At 40.5% G+C, this 20,184-nt stretch overlaps 1 long non-coding RNA gene across 1 annotated transcript; it reads left to right on the top strand.

Annotated features, from left to right (window-relative positions):
* Nucleotides 1–572: 572 nt before the first annotated feature.
* LOC131280411 (uncharacterized) lies at nt 573–18,289 on the top strand. The gene is made up of 4 exons (XR_009187979.1): nt 573–693; nt 7,602–7,682; nt 13,456–13,561; nt 18,211–18,289. It is a non-coding gene; the product is annotated as an uncharacterized lncRNA (long non-coding RNA).
* The last annotated feature ends 1,895 nt before the right edge of the window (nt 18,290–20,184 follow it).

Genomic DNA, 20,184 nt, shown 5'->3' on the forward strand with positions numbered 1-20,184 from the left:
TTAAAAAAAAAATGATGACCCGATAATCATTTAGCTACCCCAAATCAAACTCCCAACCAAACCTCCAAGTTTGCAGAACTAACTTCTAATAAAATTCCTATTCAGCTGTTATGAAATGGCACAGGGAGAAAATTTTTTCTCTTTATTAAAATAAAAGGATCTGAGGTGCTAGAAATAACCCCAGGACAAAAGAAACAGGTAGTAAGAATGTTCCCCAGGAAATGTTTGTGGTCAGAAACCTGAATCAGGAATGAGGGATCATGAGAGGGCAGGAGGCGAATGCCTGCTTTCCTGCCACTTACATCATTCCATAGCAGAGCGGCCCCTCCCCCGGCCTCTGTAGATATGCCCCCATCTTGGTCATCGAATGGCCTGAGAAACACTGGAGGGTTATCAGTTGCACCAACAAATGCATTCTCTTCACACTAAAGAGAATGGGGAGACCACTCCCTTTCCAGCCCTCAGTAGATGGGCCACCCTGGAGATGGGGGAAGGGTCATCACCCTCTGTGAGAGGCTGAGTTCTGGTATGACATCAGTTTCCATGTCAACAACAGAAGCAGAGAGGTCTTGAGATGCATAGAGAGAGCCCACCGAGAGTTACTGGTGTTGTCATCCACTCCACTGGATAACACTGAGGAAAGCCAAGACCCAGCTGAAGAAGGAGAGGCCTTCAGGATCAAACTTTCCTGAGGTGGGGGCAGATTTCTAAAACTCCATGTCCCTTAAGTCCAGGGCTATATACTAGGGAGTTTGAAAAAAAAAAGTTACATCCTTCAAATAAGGCCACTGGCTAGTCTTTGACCTCCTGCTGTTAGATTCTCTCTCTGAAGGCCTTGCTCAAGCTAAAATCAGATTTTGGTAGAGTAATTGTTTTCAAAAGCCCCACCCCCTGCCATTCATTTATTATAACCACCTTTCAGCCTCCCTTACTTGTTTGTGCATTCACTGAGAAAGCACATTCAAGCTCCTACGACTGATAGCTCAACGACCATATACTGACGTGTGAATTTGGATCATGTTAAAACAGTGTTCCCAAAGTTCAGGTCATCCTTTCTTTCACAAGGTGATTTTCTCAAAATGAAGTGATTTTACGTGGCAAACAGATTGCTTAAGCAAACGAGCTTCATGTGACTTTTAAAGACAGCATATAAATTACACCATCATAAACCTTTCTTTTTTCAGGTTTGTAACTAGAGTGTCATAAATATCAGCCGTGATCATCTTTGGTTCATAATCCAGATGTCTCTCTCTGTCTTCAGGTTAGCACCAATTGACTGTTATGAAGGGTCACGGCGCCCTCTGCTGGTTCACTTCGCAGGCTGAGCTTCTTCAAGGTGGAACTCGGGGTTTCAAGTTCTTTGATGCTGAAATCCCTTGTAGTTAAGAGGGGAAATGAAGTTTTGAATGTGAAGTTCTTCATTTCCTCAGCAAGGCACACTGCAGCAAAGAGAATCTCATGTTTCTCCCATTATTATTTCTAGCATTTAATATAGTCAGCCACATTAGAATTGATGACATCTCGATGGCATTGTTCCCTATTACTAATGGTGTGAGACAAAATTATGAGGGGGCAGTTCAGTTCTTTCCAGTATATTTAATACTCAACTCCCAGACAATAGACCAGCACCAACGGCAAGTTTTAAGATGTTCCCTTAGGAGTCACAGTGGACAAGGACAGCCCACTTCAGAGGACAAGACCCTGATTCCAGGCCATTTGGCTTGCAGCCATGTAGACTGACTAAAAGCTTGATTCTGCATTAAGAAATCCCATGCCCATCTAGACATATTCAGATTGCCAATCCTAGTCTGCAAGTAGCTGTTAAACTCAACCACTCCAACAATTTACTACTAAAAGGATCCCTGTGGATTCAGAAAAACAAGAAACCCTTAGGATGGCTGGGAGATGTGACATGGTATCAATGCATTCATTCACCCATTCAACAAAAATGTCTTAATTTGCCAGGATGTTATAACAAAACCACCCAGTGGATTGGCTTAAAGAACAAGAATTTATTGGCTTATGGTTTTAAGACTAGAAGAGGTCCAAAATCAAGACATCATCAAGGCTATGCTTTCTCCCCAAAGACTGTAGCATTCTGGTGCTGGCACTCCTCAGAGTTCCTTGAGTTGTGTCTCCACCTCCTGGCACATGGTGATGTCCTCTCCTTCTTGGCCTATAACTTCCAGGTCCTCTTTATAAGATCTCACCTAATTTGGATTTAGGACCACCCTCATTCATTTGGGCCACACCTTAACTAAAAATAACATCTTCAAGAGGTCCTATTTAAAAGGGGTGTGCACCCACAGGAATACAGATTAGAATGAAGCATATATTTTGCCTGGGTACATAATTCAATATACCACAGTACTCAACAAACATTTAGTAAGCACTTGCACTGTCCTGGCACCACGTAGGCACCAGAGACAGAGTGGTGGACAAAAAATGACAGTTGCCCTTAAGGGAGTTTGTTGTCCAAGGGAGAAAACAGACAGCACACAAATAATCCCAAACTGAATGTGTAACAAACTGACAACATGAATGAAAGATACACAGGGCCATGGGATATAGATACAGACATAGACAGTGCAGGGTAGCACAGACAGTTTCCTTGAGGAACTGATGTTAGAATTGAGACCAAAAGGATGAATAATAGTTACCCAGTGTGGGAAAGGGAAGATGATAGGATGGAACTAATATTCCAGGCAGAGCAGAGTGTGTGAAAGACACCTAAAAGCAAGGCCAAGTTCAAATCATGGATGTGAACCTGCCATGGATATCCATGTCTTTATGACATTATTTCTAAAAAACTGACTGCAAAAAAATATATTTATATATATATTTATTTATATATATATATTTATATATTTTTTATATTTATATTTATATATATATGCAAATAAACCTTCTCAGCAACCTACTAGTGCAGCAAATGAAGACTGTACAAGCTGGACCATCTTCCAAGTTTAAAGTCCATGAGTTAGAAGTCGTGGATCCACTGAGCTCTTTGCTTTTTCTTTGCATACTTTTTTAGCTTGATGCACCATTTCCCCAGTGCCTGAATTTCCCCTTCTAATGTCAACATCTACTTAACTGGATCTCCCAGGCTCGCAAACACCAAGAATCCTTCCTGTACTTAAAATAGTGAGTCTACATTAAAAATCCCCTGAACTTTATTCTGCTCTTCCTTGACCATGTCTCAGAAAGGTGATCTGCAACATCATTTCATTGATTTATTTCTATTATTTAACAAACACTCATTTAGAACTTACCATATACCAGGCAAGTCCCAGATGTTTTACAAACAGTAACTCACTGAATCTTCATGATAATCCTAATACTTTGCCCATTTTACAAATGAACAAATTGCAACTGCAGCAATGAGCAGATAAGAAACTTTCTTAAGGTCACTCAGCTAGTGACAGCGCCACTAGTTGAGCCCAGCCCCTGCAGTCAGTCAGAAACCAAGCTCCTACTCCATACAAACTTAGAGTCACTCAACCAACGGCCCCCATTTTAAAAAACTTAGTTGTAAGGTCTATGCCCCAGAAGCAGAATCACATCAATTCTCCCATCTGACTATCTCAGCTCCTCCTGCATTTCCTCACCTTGGAGTGCACCAGCCCAGCCCCATCATCTCAAGTACGAACACTGCACGTCCCCATCAAACTTCAGCTTCTCCCCCCTTCCCATCTATGCTCCCCACCGTGCCAGAGAACTCTAGAAACCAAGATTTGTGTCTGTCTTATAAACTTCCCTGCCTCCAGATAGAAGTTAATGGCTCACACCACATCTTCCAGGACTGGATCCCAGTCCACCTCTGCCTTCTCATTTCTGCAGTCTACATTCCCCCCACCACCAGCTGACTTGCTCCTCCCCAGTCCTTCCTTTCCTTTAGGGGTCCAAACTCTCTCACGCTTTCCTGCTCTCCAAATGCTGGTTTCCTCCTGGGAGTATCTTCCCATCTCACCCTACCTGCTGGACAAGGCCTCCCCTTAATTCAAGGCTTATAACACCTCCATAGACCAGGTCTCCCCTGACACCCTGCGTTTTCCCTCCCTCCCCCTGGGTGATGGTTTTTTGCCTTTGTGCTGCCTCTAATCCTTGTGTATCATGTGGTGGTGCCCAGGGCAGATACTAGGGTGAGGCACTTACCTCAGAGGCAAATTTAACGGGGTTCCCAAAAAAACTCATAACCAAGATAAATAATATTTTAATGCAATATTTTTAATAATCAAATTTAATGCAAAGCCCATGTTGAACAAAATACCAATATTTTAAATAAAGGCAAGAACTATATTAGAGCCTGAAGCAAAAGGGAAAATCAGTAATACTGACCCTGTTTTTGTTTAAAATTTTGATATTTTGTTCGTAATGGATTTTGGGCATTAATTTTTTATTTTTTAATATTGCAATAATTACTGGTTTGTGTGTATGTGTTCTCTTCAATTTTGCACTTAAGTGAGTACCTTACTGTCTTTACCCTAGTCCAGTCCTGGTGTGTTATCAAACCCTTTTCTCCCATCACCCCAGATAAGCCTAAGAAATAATATGCTTGCACCACAAACACAACTCCTACAGCCACCACCAACTCTCTGATAACATTGTTACCCTTGAGTCCCTCTCATATTTTTGAGCCACATTTGTGCACACACCTCCAGTTTGCACATCCTATAATTGCTTTATTTTTCTAGACTGTGAGCTTTTTGAGAGCATCTTTATACCCTCACCACCTTGACAGTGCTGGGCTCATAGAAGACAGTTACTAATTGCTGAGTGAAAATCCCCTCTGTTCCTTTTCCCACCATTAGAAAGTATTTTTATTTTAAGTACTAAGTAGCTAAAAGCAAAATGAGACTTGGCTTTTCTAGTTTATTTCCAATATCCCACGATCCAGATAAATTTATGTCAAAGAGCTAGAGACTCAGAAAGTCCTAATTTTGGATATTTCACGGTGACCTGGTCTACTTGCTCTTGGTCCTCTAGACCAGGAACAGCCCAGCCTGGCTTCCTCAGGCTGCCTAAGCCAATTCACCATCCCATTGGTCTGCCCTGTCACAAAGGAGGGAAGGCACCTAAAGATCACTGGAGCAGACCTACTTCTGGTTTTCCAGAGTGATGACCCCATCTCTGCCTCTGCTCAGACCAGAGTCCTGGCTACATGCTGGTCCTGGCTCTCCTGGCTGTCTCACAACAGCTATGCTTCCTGCAGGAAGGCCTGGACCCATGTTGTTTTCCTGGTCTTATTTCCTGTCTTTAGGCCACATTCCTGATATTGGCTTGAAGTCTGGAGCTATAGCTGACAAACTCCTGGGCCCCCAGTCCTGGCTTTGTGATTTATAGGCTTCTCACATTTGAATTTAGTTTGGACCTCATCATTTCAATTGAGTTTCCATGTGTTATTTGATGCTAGTAGAAAATGGGTTTCCAAATTCTTAAGTGCCTAAAATTGTTCTTCTGGCCCTACATCTAGAGGTCTCCAAGCAAAAGCAAACATCACAATATCCAAATTTCAGCTCCTGAAATTATCATCTACCTCAGAGTCAACCACTGCCACCTTAATGAAGTTTGTTTTGCCAAGTTATTGGACCACTTAGTTTTATAATTCTCTCTTTCCCTCCTGTCTCCATGAATGTATTCAGTTTGTGTAATTAAGACAAACTGACCCTGGAGGTATGATAAGGCAATGTGCCCAGGTACAGAAGATGGCAACAATTTTCACAATATTTTAAAAGAAAGTCTGAGCTGAAACCAACCCAAAGTTCTCTTTCCAATTTAACAAATGCCAAAATTAACTTATAAATACAGACCAGAACTGGAAGAAGAAATAGAATTGCTCAAGGAAGATATAACATCCAAATTTATCTTGAGACTATGGGAGAAGAGCCAACTCATGAATTTTAGTCATGAAATAAATGCCCTCAAGCATTTATAAAAACATAGAGGTAAAAAATACTGTAGTGCCTGCATTGCATAATTCATGCATTTGAAGGTAAATGGGTTTCATGGCACTAATCCAGAACTCTTGCTTTATATGGGGCATGATTACAAACAATGAAACTAATTATCAGGTGTCCCTTGTGGAATTAGACTTCTTTAAGGTTTACTTGTAATAGATTGACTCATATTCCCCACAAAGACATGTTCACATCCTAACCCTGAATCCTGTGGGTGTGAATTCATTTGTAAAAAGGACCCACAAAGATTCTATTTGGAAGAAGTCAAATGGAATCATCCAATATTGTTGATGTTCTTATAAACAGAGGAAATACAGACATGGTCAATTGGGAAAGCCAGAAAAGAAAAGTGAGAGATCACCATGTAACAGAGACAGAGATATATCTACAAGCCAAAGAACATGAAGGATTGCTGGCAAGCCATCACCAGAACACTACAGACTTCAAAAAAAGAATTGTCTGGCTTGCATTCCTTGATGTTGGACTTCTAGCATCCAAAACTATGAGACAATAATTTCTCTTGTTTAAGCCAACCACTGTGTGGTATTTGTCATTGCAGCCTTGACAAACTAAGACAATACCCATCTTGGATACTTAAATATGCAGTGATAGTAACTATTATTATGCTTTCATTTTTGCATATATATATATATATATATATATATATATACTCTGTTCATGCCTTTCTATCTTCATTAAGATATCCATATATATATATTTATATATATATAAACATGAAAAGTTAATTTAAATACACCTAATACAAACTATGGATTATAGTTAACAGCAATATTTTAATACTCTTCCATCAATTGTAACAAAGGTACCACACCAATGATAAGTGTCAATAATAAAGGGGTAGAAGAGTTATGGGTTTTTTCTTTTTACAGCGATGATGGTGTTCTAAAGTTGGTTGTGGTGATGAAAGCACAACTCTGTGATTGTGCTGAGAGCCATTGATTGTACACTTTGGATAGATTATATTATATGTGAATAAAACTACTTTTTTAAAAAGTGTATTTTTTAAAAATATGTTGGTCTACAGAAATATACTGAAGGCCTAGTTGAGAAGAGCTAGAAGGAAAAGATAGACATGCAAATAAACAACTGTAACAAAATGTTATTATTAAAAGGCTTCTCCTATCTGTACTCCACAATCCCATGCTGCCCACCAACCAAAATCACCCTGGACACAGCCAACGAAGTCAAGGGCAAAAGAAATAAGTCAGAGTCACCTTTAATTTAGGGTGAAGCTGATGGCCAATTTGCTCATATCCAACAGTGTCATTTTATTCAGATGCAGTATTGACCCTGTAGTTTTCAAACCCTGGATCCTATAACTGGGTTAAATATCCCTCCTTAAATTTGCCAGGAGCATGATTTGTATGAGATCAATTCCCGACTTCATCCCTCCCAGATGACACAGTCCTGAGGAAGCCACTGGGCACTCATTGATGGCCCCAAGTGGATAAATTCATCTCTTTGCCCTTCTAGTCAGTTGGAGAATTGTGTGTGTTTGTAAGAATATCACAGAAGAATTGCGGGTTTTGTGAAACTGATCATGTTGATTTAAACATTTATGCCTGTTAGACATATGATCTCAAAAGGCTGCCCTATCTTGTCTTCCTAACATGGATTTTCCAGATTGGCAAGTGGCAAGTGTTTCAGAGTGACCAGAAGAAGGAGGCTAGAGAAGTTTTCAAGGACCAGAGCCTCAGAAATTCTGTAAGCCTGCTAAGACATAAGACACTTATCATGAAGACAAAGGAGCCTGTGGGAATTTCAAGAAGGGAAATTCCACCATCACCCTCGTGTTTGAAAAGGAGGACTCTGTCTTATACATAATGGGTGGAAGTTGTAAATTGAAACAACTTTTATGGAGGGTCAATGTCTCCTGTCTCCAACAGGAGGGTAGCCATGTGGAAAGAAGCCAGTTCTGGCTTTAGAGTCCAATCCAATCCCTTAGGTGCTGTGTGACTTGGCAAGTTGTCCTACTGGTCTGTAGACATTTATCTGTAAAAGGAGATAAAGCGCACTTTATAGAGTTGTGAAGCAACTTAAAAGAAAATACTATTTAAAATAACTGAGAAGTTACCAGGTGCTTCTAGGATCTCAAAAATTAGCTCCCTCTCTCCTGCCTCCTTGATTCATGGTAGCACCATGAGGTGTTGTCAGCTCTGAGTAGTTCTTTGGCAACTAGGTTCTGAAAAGAGGAGCAAGAAGGTGGACAGGAACAGACTTACCGGATCTAAGTCTAAAGCAGATCCTCTGAGGTGTGCCTCTAAGCAGCCCCCATACGTGGCCTCCCTCCAGGGATACTGGGCTACTGCACACTCCCTGTTTCTTTCCCAAGGTCTACCCTCTCCTGAGTCTGCACCGCTGGAAAAGACCTGCCCTTAGAGTCCAGATAATGTGGTGGATACTTTGCCCAATGTTTTAGCAATTTGTTTGCATTAAGTAAATCGGTTTCAGATGAGGAAAGAAAGAATTCATTAAAGGAGGCCGCTAGTGAACATAGAAAGCCACACATCCCCCTGCCCCCACAGCAAATCCTCCTGGCCCTGGAACTCTTCTCTGTAGATCACCAGGTTAGAAACACAGCCAAGCTCACAGGGTCCCCACCAAGGGTCCAAAACCCCACTGCGTTGAGCCATGTGGTTTTGGACACTCACCCCTGAGGCCCAGAGTTAATCATGGATTATTACTGCATCTTCTTCTGGGCATCTGCTGCCCATCCTCAGAAAGCTACTCTTCTAACTGCCTTTGTAACAGGAGGCAAGAATGGATGGGGCAAGGAAAAGATGTACCACATCCTCATTAGAGACTCTCAGGAGACACTGCTCCACATTCTGAGGCAGGAGAACTCAGTACCATCTTCTCTCTCTCCATAATATACTCCTTTCTCCTGTTCTCACCTACTGAACATGGCTGGTGGCCCTAGTGACCACAATGAGCACATCGTAAGGAGAGAATGAAGGTGAGCCCACCCCCAACGCAGTAGTTCATGGAGGCCTGAGGCCCAAATCAGCACAGGGTGCGGTCTCCTTGCCCTAATCCCAGTAGGTCCTCCAATGGCAGTTGTGCCGATCGTGCCTTGCACAGGGCTCTATCTTATGTTCCTGGTGTTACTGTAACGAATAACCACAAATCGGGTGACTTCAAGCAGCAGAAATGAATTCTCTCAGAGTTCAGGAGGACAGACGTCTGAAATCAGGGTGTCAGCAGGGTCAGTTTCTTCTGGAAGCTCTGAGGGAGAAGCCATCCCAAGCCTCTCTCCTGGCTTCTAGTGGCTGTAGGCAAACCTTGGTATTCTTCTACTCATGATGGCCTAACTCCAACCCCTGCCTCTGTCTTCCTGTGATCTTTTTCCTATGTGTCTGCTCTGTGTCTCTGAGTGTAAATCTCCCTTTCCTTTCTCTTATAAAGATACCGGTCATTAAAATTATGGGCCTATTCTAATCCAGTATGACCTCATCCTATCTTGGTTACATCCGAAAGACCCTATTTCCCAATATGGTCACACAAGTACAGAAGTTAGGACTGAACATGTTGTCTTGACCGACACAATTCAGCCTACTAGAGGCTCCTATCCAGGAAGGGCTCAGGAGGGGAGAACAGGTGCTCACCAAGTCACAAGCCTTGTGTGGGGCCAGGTCCACCTGACGGAAAAGGCTCCTTTTTCTAATTCACACAAAGATATGCGTGAGTTCCTACAGCTCTGGATGACAAGTTTTATGAATTCTGCATTCTAAAGTAAAACAACCAAAAGAATTCACCCTATTTTGAATTGTAAGTTCTTGCTTCCACCTATAATGCCAACCTACTCCTGTATCAATTTGTATATCAATTCAGAATCCAATGACCTTGTGTGGTAGGAACAGAAGGCAGGACTTGATGTCAGCTGGACAAGGGTTTGGCCCTTAGATCTTCATCCATTCATTCAATAAATATTTATTGAGGACTTCCTCCATACCAGGAATGGTTCTCAGCACTCTGGGGATACAACAGTGAATACAATGGACAAAAATCCCAGCCTTCATGGTTTACATTCCAGTGGAAGAAGGACAATAAATAAATGACGTGAATAAGTATAATATATTGTTTGTTAGGCAGTGGTAGATGCTATGGGGAAAGTAAAGCTGGGAAAATGGATAGAGTTGTTTTGGGGGAGATAGCAATTTTAAACAGGGTAGTCAGGAGGCAAGGGAGAGGGCCATGCAGATAAATGGGGAAGAGCTTTCCAGGCAGAAGGAATAGCAAGGATGAAGGCACTAAGACAGGAGCATATTGGGCTTCTTTGGGAGAGAGCCACGGGCCATTGTGGCTGCAGCACAGTGAGCAAGGGTTAGCAAAAGTAGAAGATGCTGTCTACCTATGAGTCCTTGAGCAAGCCTCTTAGCCCTTTTGAACCCTTAATTTCCTCCTCTTTAAAAGAGAATAACAATACTGCTTTACAGAGAAATGATAAAGTGGCAGAATATATATGGGTGAATTTTGTAAAACAGTAAAAATAATAAGTTTCTTCAGTAACTGAGACATCTGTCCTTCCCCACTCCCTTCCTTCTGCCATCTTCTTTCTTCTTTCTCTGGGTCCCTAACAATCCATGAGTACCATACAAAATAAAAGTACACCTCCCAAATCTTGCCCCATCCTCGCCCTCCCCCTCAATCATGTACTGACTCTGTACATTAGAGTCATTCACACCCAATGACCTGCAGGCCAATTTTAGAGAACAAAGTAGGAACATGTCACATAAGGAAGGAAACGCCCACTGGACATTCTTAGCCAACTGCCCCAGTGCACAGGGGACACACTCAACAAATGCCAACTGAATTGAATTAAATTGCAACAGTGTTTTAAGTCACAGACAGGAAGAAAGAACAGTAATGTGAGACCAAGAACTAGGGAAGACTACACAGAGACTCATAGTGAGGTGAAATTTCCAGCTAAAACTGTAGAACTTTGGTCCATAAGAGAAAACCTGCTCATCCTTGTCTGGCATTTCAAGCTACAGCTTCAGGCCAGATCGTTGCCAGGCACATTTCCCCTAATGAGGACACAATTTTGGCCACAGTTGAGAGTACTCACAAGGGAATTGGGAATTGTTGAAATGGAGAAAACCCCAGAAAACCAAGGCTAACAGTTATATTAATCATTGGACGAATCCATATTTATTGCTTTATCCCACAGGAAGACTGGTTCCAGTGTTTGACATTCAAGCAATCTGATTCCCCACTCAGTGGCGGAACTAGAGAGTTGTCAGCCAGGAGGGTTGTGGCAATTCCTGTGGGATAATCCAAGCTAAATTCAACTAGAGAGAATGGAGAATCAAGTCTCAGGGCAAACACAAACACTAAGTCCAGATGCAGAATCAGTGCAAGGATGAAGAGCCAGGAGCCCAAATTTGGCAAGAGAAGACTAAAACAAAAGAAGCTAATTCCCAAGCAAAGAGAGGCCCAAGCAGTCATTGCAAAGAGTTCTAGGGCATGCTGGGATTCATGGTGTGCAGGTGAGTCACCCTGGTTTAAGGAGCAAGAGGAAGGCTCCACTCTAGTTTAGAGAATGGGCATCTTAGAGACCTCCTCACTTCTTGTTTAATGGTACCCAGGTTGTCTAAGCTCTCTTCTTTCCTCCCAGCATATTTATCCTAAACTTATATTTTCATTTTTATAAAGTAATAATAGTAATTCCATAACAAGTCCTTTATATGTGTATGCCACTTCATATTTTGCACATGTTTCACATGCATGACTACAATGAGCCCAGCAGGCATCATTCTTCCCATTTTACAGATGTGGAAACAGATCCTGGTCACACAAGTCAGCAGTCAAGTTACAACTGGAGTTCAGATCTCCTGAGCCACATCTAACTCAATGCAATGTAGAGTTTAAAAATGCTGGACAACTACATGCTTAACATATGCTATTAACAATGAACAACATAGAGCACAGCCATGACTTTATTTCTTACATATTAGCATTTTGTGCGTTAGGCAGCTGCTGAATCACAATTGCACAAGGGTGACCTCTGATCAACACCTGAAGTGCCAGCATATCATATTGATTGGCAAAATCACATATCCCCATTCTCTATCACCAGCAACCTCAAGGCAGACAACAAAGGTGACATTCACTTTTAAAAATAAAAGATCCTAATCTTTGCGGTCAACAGCCCTTGTAGGCAGACTATAAGGGATCTGACCAAAAGGGCCAAATTTCCTCCCAAAAAAAGAATGATATTCTTCCTTGTGCAAAAGAGAAAAACATACAGATGCACAAATGGAAGCACAAGCACACGTGTTCCATAAAATCCAGCCATGTCCACCAAAATACACATTCTAATTGAGGCCCTGCTTTGGATGCGTTCTTTCTCTCCTTCAACACTGCATTATTGCTCATTAGACTTGATTTACTTCTACTAAAGTATTGGGGATTTTGGGGGGAAAAGAATATGATTTTCTCTAGGGCCCAGTCCCCCTCAAAGTTGATTCTGCTGCATTCATTTGGCTCAGTCATCAGGGTAAAATCACTTAAATGTGTCTCTGTGGTTTCACCTGAAACAGAGGATCCTCCACCTTCCTTTCTCCCAAGTCCATTTTGGAGAAATACAGACATTTCAAAGGGAAGACTTTGGTTGCTCCAACAAATGCTTGGCTTGAACAAGGCCAAAAGAGAAGGATGTATCCTTTCTAATAACCCAGTTTCTGGAAAACAACCACATTTCTCTCTCTCCAGTAAGTGGTTTTACAAGCACCTTGAATGCATACACTTAACACAAATTATTTGGTTCTTAATATAGTACTGGCACATTTAGATTTCCATGGCACATTTTTTGCCTTTATAAGGATTTTAATAACTTTTTTTCTCTGATATGAGTCCCTGAGAACCTCTGGGTGAGTGGAGCTGGCATGCAGCTGTTACGTGCTAGATGCCCAAAGTTAAAGGTTATTGGAAATTTTTATTTACTTTCTTCTTCTGTTTGAGTGAACTGAATGCTATTAAAGTTGTCTGGCAGCAAAAAAAAGGGTATGAAGTGGTCACTTAAAGAAAAGTAATTTGGCCATTTGTGACAACAGCTGCATGATATTGCATTTTATTTCATTGGAAAAGGATGAGGGGAGTCTGTGGCCACATTAAAGAAACCCAGAGCTTGGAGAGATTACAGTAATTTTCTCTCCTATTTTCTTCTAATAATATTACCATTATTAAGTAATTTATTGAGTGTCAACAATATACTAGGCACTTTTAAAATTATTTGAAATGAACTGATTAAGGAAAAATCATTTAAACCAGAGGTTCTTAACCTATTTTGTTCCATGGACCCTTTTGCCAGTCAGGTGAAAACCACAGACCCTTGCTAAGTCCACACTATTGTGTTTATTATTTAATAAATATATCACCCTCACTGACATCCCGACAAGAAAAACATTTTTTTTTTAAATTTCGATTCAAGTTCTTGGACCCTCTGCTAAGAACCCCTGATTTAAACTGTTTTCAGAAGGACTCTTTATGGACCTTCCAGAGCATATGTTCAGTTGACACGGAGACATTGGCTTTAGGATGATCCCCTGATATTGCAGAGTCAAAGCCAAGCTACTGAACAGGTTTGTAAGGCCCCACCTCCATCATCTGGCCCCACCTCCACTCCAAAAACCACCCCACCACTCACTCCCACCTTTGCAACCATGGCAAACTGTCTACTATTCCCAGATACCAAGTGCCCTCTTGATTGCCCTGCTTGGCACTGGCTTTTCCCTGTTTGGCCTACCCTTCTAAACTCAATCATCAGCATATCTCTGCAAAGTTCCTCGCTCCGGGCACCAAGCAGAATGAGTCCTTCCTTCCTTTGAGGCCCCATTGCACCAAAGACCTAATTAATATCATTTGTCTGAATGCCATTCTCTAACTGGAGTTTCTTAAGAATCAGGACTTCGTCTTTTTCATCTTTATCTTTTGTGGTTGTCATTAGAACACACATAATCCAACTCTCCCTCCTCGCATGTGGCAAAGACCCTGCTCCATTGTAAATTTCTTTAGTCAATGAAATGTGAGCAGGATGAGAACTTAAAAGAATCATATGTGTTTGCCGTGTGCTCTCTACCCTCCACTCAAATAAAATGGGCCCCCGAGTAAGAACTAGATGACTCAGAGTAAAGCCTGCTGTGACCCTAAAATTAATATGCACAGAGAGCAAGAAATAAGCCTCTGTGGTGTCACACCACCAAAATTTTAGAATGTTTGGTTACTACAGCTTAGTGTAACCTATCCTGACTGATAAATCCCTGATGCTAAAGATATGGCAATTAATTGGGGAAAAAAGCCTTTAAAAGGTAGGACTAATTGAATTAATGTTAATGAATAATAACAAAGCATTCCTACAAGTTAAAATCAAATATATATAGTTGAGATGCATTTGTAATTCATTTGAACTTAGTTTTTACTCTTGATCTTTGCCAAAAAGCAGAGAAGCGATTAAACTTAGTTTTTAAATTGAAGCATACACATTGGTTATCAAAAGCAATAATGTAATAATGAATTTGCTATTCTAATTCCATCTCTTTATAACATTATGTATTAATTATAATAGTAGTAATAGCTACCATTTATTGAGTTCTTGTAACTATTAAAGCTTTACATGCATTATTTAATAATCACAGCAACTTTACAGATGGCAAAACTGAGAACCAGAAAAGTTAAATTTAACTTTTCCAAGTTCACATTGCTAGGAATTGGCAAAGCCAGGCTTTAAAACAGGTCTATCGGTTTCCAAAGGTTATGCTCTTAACTAGATTCTAGGAGATTCTTTTTTCCAACATGCAGGAAAGTTCTTCTTTAGGTCTACATGTGAGTAAAACAAAATCAGCAGTGAGAAAGCATCCATCTAATTGGCAAAAATTAAAAAGAGTGATAAAATTCGGTGCTGTCAAGATTGTCAGAAACAGGCATGCTGACATTGTGGAAAGGTGTGTGAAATGCAATAATATTTTTAGAACTTAACTGGAAAATCTGTTAAAATACATATATACTTTTGCCGAGGAATCCCACTTTGGAGGATCTTATGCTACAAAGATATGGGCACTAATACACAGAGATATATGTACAAGGACATTTTAGTGTCAAAAATTTGGAAGTAAAAACTTAATGTTTATTAATAAGTACATGACTTAATAATATTCCACACATGGAATATGATGTAGCTATTAAAAAGAACTAATGAGATCCATAAACGTGCTGTCCTGAGAGAAGTCCACCATGTCTTTTTGAGTAAGCAAAAGCAAGTTTCTGCAGTGCTTATGGTATAATCCACTTGTGTAAAAATAAACCTCAAATAACTCAACAGTAAAAGCAACTAATATGTATTATGCTCATATGAGATGTAGAAAGAAACACACTAGCTTTTGATTGTAAGTTAACTAAAAGAGATAAAAAAAGAAAATGAGACTTTCTTCTTAAAGACATGGCTAATTGACTAGGGCATTCCTTTCTATTCTTATCCATAACACAACTATGTTGAGTGACTGCCCCAAATCCTCTCTCCTTGCCTCCACTCTGAGCCCCCCAACTCTCTGACCATGAGATTTACCTCTCAGTCAGCACTACTGGACCCAGTTCCCACTCTCCTCCACACATCTGCAATTTCATGAAACTAGACCCATCTTCCCTCTACCTTGGATTTCCCAGATGAGGCCCTCAGGTCACTCATTAGCACACCCCTTCCCATGGTTAGTGCAAACCTGGCTCCCCAAACAGGCCAACCTGAGCACATCAAACATACTGCAGCATTCTGATGAAACGACTTTGCTTTTGAAGATGAGACATTAAGGATCACTTCAAACTTATAGTGAAAGGTAGGTAACAAATGCCTAAGTAGCCTCCTAAAATGCCAACGTTCCTAGATTACAAGAAAGTTAATCATTCACACACTACTATAAATTAGAAGTAATCTGATTAAACCAAATTCTAGAAGAGATAAACTATACTGGGACTGAAGTTTTGGAGGATGTGGTGATAGCAAAATTTTAAAGCACAGTATACTTTCTGAAGTGGGGCAGGGTTAGGGATAGGATTAAGGTAGATGAGAAAAGTATGTGCCAAGGAGACTAAGACAGAATTTGGTATCAAGAACTGGGGTGGTGCTTTTACCAAAATGCTGGAAGAGTTTTATAAATGGGTAAGAAGTATTTTTCAGAAGAATTGTCAGATGCTTGATAGAAAAGGCTTAGATTGCTTTGAAGAGACTGCTGGTAAGAATATGGATGCTAAAGATACTTTTGATGGGGACTTAGAAGTAAGTGATGAAACTATTATTGGAAACTGGAAGAAAGGTGACCTGGGTTTTAAAGTTGCAGAGAACTTAGCAAGATTGACTCTTGATGTTATATGGAAGGCAGAATTTGAAAATGGCAAGCCTGGACATTTACCTGAGAGCTTTTCAAAGTAAACTTGGAGAATGTGGCTTGGCTTCTTCTTGTAGTTTATAGCAAAATGTTAGAGGAAAGAAATAAATTGTTAACTGAATTGTTGGGCACAGAGAAAACAGAAACTGATTCCGTAAATTCTAAGCCTTTGGAAATCAAGCTCCCAGATGATAGTATCCTATTTGAGGACTTACCTAAACTTGGAACTTGTAAATCAAGATGGAAAATGCAGTTATCTAGGAAAGACTTGTGGAAAGTCTTACTGTCTGATGGCTTGGATCCCTACTTCTTGCATGTTAAACCAACAAACTTTTTGAGAATGCCGTATAAACAAAACCACTGTTAACCTGGACTAAAGGGACACGAAGGGGAGAGATGGAAGGGAAAATAGTTTTAAGAGGAAAACCATGGTAGCTGAGGTGTGAAATTAAGACATCTCCTTGGGCCAAGAGAAGGACCCCAGCCATGTGTAAGGAGAGAGTCAGTTTGTCCTGGCATTTGAAGAGGGTGGATGTTCCAGCTTGCTGTTCAGGGATATTCCAGCCTGCTGTTCAGGGAGAGTTTTGCTGCCTCAGTCTACAAAGAGGATGGAGCACATTCTCCAAAGGTTGGGAAGAGTGAAGTCAACACCTCAGTGCTTTGAGAGGAGTGGACTTGTTCCCAATAGGCTGGGGAAAGTGTGGCCATCATCCCAGTGTTCTTGGAGGGTGAGGTCTGGAGCTCAGTCACCATGCAGATGCTTGATGAGGATGGAACCAAAAAAATGGCTCTTGGGCAAGCTTGTGGAAAGGGTGGGTCCTCACAAGAACCCAAGGAGGAGAAGAACCATCATCTTAAGAATGACTCTCAAACTTTGAAATCTAATTAAGTATGCCCCACAGGTTTTCAGAACTGTAGGGGACCAGTGACTCATGTTTCTCTCCAAAATTCTCCTTATGGTAAGGCAAATGTTTATCCTTTGTCTGTCCCTTTGTATATTGGAAGCAGCTAAATTGTTTTGTAAGTTTTAGAGGTCTACAGCCCAATAGAATTTTGTCTCAAGACAAACTATATTTCTTTAAACCGATTGTGACATGATTTTGTACTTAGCATTGTTACTGATTTAAGGTTTCTTTTTTTGAAATATTATAATACATTTTTGGAATTCATAGGGTGAAGTGCAGCAGTTTGATATGATTTATGAATTCCAAAAAGAGATATAAATTATGTTTGTAAACTGGTCTGTTCCTCTATGTATGATATCCTTTGATTCCATGAAATTCAAAGGTTTTATGTTTACTTGATTATGTTACGATTAGGGCTTTGATTCAACCATGTCATTAGGGCATGCAGGGTTGAGTTGTCACCCCCTTGGTGGGCTATATAAGTAGACACTAGGTCAAAGAGACAGAAGTAGATACATGGAAGGAAGAGAGCACTCCATAGACACAGCAGAGGAGAGAACTTGTTCCTAGGGCCCCAGAGAAACCTGAGCAATTTGCCTGATAGTTTGCAACTGAAGAGCCAGAGCCTGGAGCAGCTTAGAAGGCCCAAAAGGAAATGAGCCCTCGAGCCTACAGCTGAGATTGGAAGAAGCTGGGCCCATGGAGCCTTAAGAGGAAAAAGGAAGTCTGAACACTTGCAGGTGTCATCCCCCACCTTGCTCCAACACATGGCAAGAGAATTTGGTGAAGAACTAACCTTAAGTTGAACTCTTTAGGGTCTTATAACTGCAAGCTTCTACTCCCAAATAAATACCCTTTATAAAAGCAAACAGATTTTTGGTACTTTGCATCAGCACCCATTTGGCTAACTAATACAGTGTTAAATAACTCTATTTTTTTTTAAATTTTCAGGCCTATTTTTATGTGTCTAAAAGAAGAATTAGCTTCCTTTCTTCCTCTCTGCCCTGCACCAAATAACTCTAAGCCAGAATTCAGACTACTATTGTGAGATGTGCTATTTTATGGGTTAAAAAAACCTTATGAAACATAACTTAACTCACAGACTTTTGAAATGCTGTGTGTGCGTATGTATTTTAAATGAATGAATGGCTGTCTTAAGAACACAGTTACCATATTTTCATTAATAATCTTTTGGAAAATACATACTATATTCCAAACAAATTTTAGAATACAACTTTTTCATCAGTGGAAGAGTACCTGTTCTGAATGTAATCAATGAATCGTGTGCTCGAGAAGAATTCAAGGAGAAAAGAAATACACCCTCCAAATGTGAAGCCAATGAAATAAATGTGAATATAAAAATGAGTGATATGAATCACCTACAGGAGCAACCTACTATTATCATTAAGAAGAGATGCTTCCCACATCTCCTCTCAGGAGAGAGGAGTATCTTCTAAATTGCAGCAAGGAAACCACAATGTATGCTGCATAATATTTGCATTTTCCAATTATTTCTATTATATAGAACTGTGTCAGCAGAAAGACAGTGATGTTCAATGAAACCAGAGGAAGGAGATTCTGCAAACCTCATGGTAAGTTATGGCATTGTTCAAGGAAGAGAATGTTCTGATTGCAATGACCATTATTAGTTACCAAGACCAGAATTTCTCAAACTGATTTTCATGGAAGACTAATTCTGTGGGGCATTAGTTGGTGCCATGTGCATACATACAGAGAGAGTTTTGTGCTCAACACTTAAAAAATTGCATTCATGAGGATGCAAAGCTGAGAGCCAGTTCTTATCCCTGGAGAGTATGCCATGGGGCAGTGGTTTCAGTAGGGCTGCCTGAAGTAGTTAAGTGAGATTTCTCTCCCCACAGCCCTCCCTCTTTCTGCAGATCTCTACATTTTGCAGGAGTTCCACAAGCTTTCAAGCTTTTAACAAGAGACTGCAAATTTCAAAGTGTTCAGTCTCTCTCCATCAGTAAACTGAAGGAAGCAGCTGTTCTCTTAAGTAAGAGAATATTATTCATCCTAATATATAATTAAATTTCAGAGATTATATACTTCAAATCACACAGTGAACTTCTTAAAATAATTGAAAAGTCCTAAAAATGTTGTATGAAAATGTGGGCCTGCCAGATAGGAAGCATTCTGAACTTGTATCTCTTTGAAGATTCACTAAAAGAAAAATGAATTTTTACATGTACATCACTTAAAAGTTGGAACTCCAGGTTTCTTTCACACACATATACACATTCACATACAAAAGCATGCACACATGTTATACACTGCTCCGCTGGTGCCACAGACACACCTGTTGCAGGAAGACACAAAATGTGTCAGAAGAGAAACCAGGAAACAAGGGAGGAAGAACATGCATACACCACTTAATAAAAGCCCATTACATTTGGGTGTACCTCTAAATTTCCAAAGGGTTTTCTCACTTATCACAATTTAAACTCATTCTAATCACAGAACCTAAAATCTGAAACCATCCCCTTTTGACAGAGTAATACTGGAGACAACCAACCACAATGGGTAGTTTGATCAAGTAAGTCTCTCCATGGGAGCAAGCCATAATGCCAATCGTGTTTAAGTTCTACTCATACTACTCTAGTGATTATTCCTCCACTTGGTATGTCCTTCACACAGCCAGCATGCTGCAGCACTGCTGACCCTAGAGAGAAGCTAGAAAATTAGGCTCCAGTATTCCACTGGCCTGGTGCATAGTACCCTTTGGCACCACCTTTGGGTGGGCTGTGTTTCAGAACAAAATGTTGTCAGGGTTAGGGGACAGGAGGAAGACAGGCATATACTAGGCACTAAATAAATGTTTGTTGAATGGATGGATGGATAAACAAATGGATGGAAGAATTTATGAAAATCCCAGAGAGACAGTAGAGACATAAACTTTCAATGACA

The sequence above is a fragment of the Dasypus novemcinctus genome, chromosome 11, assembly GCF_030445035.2.
Source record: "Dasypus novemcinctus isolate mDasNov1 chromosome 11, mDasNov1.1.hap2, whole genome shotgun sequence".
Taxonomy (NCBI): Eukaryota; Metazoa; Chordata; class Mammalia; order Cingulata; family Dasypodidae; genus Dasypus; species Dasypus novemcinctus.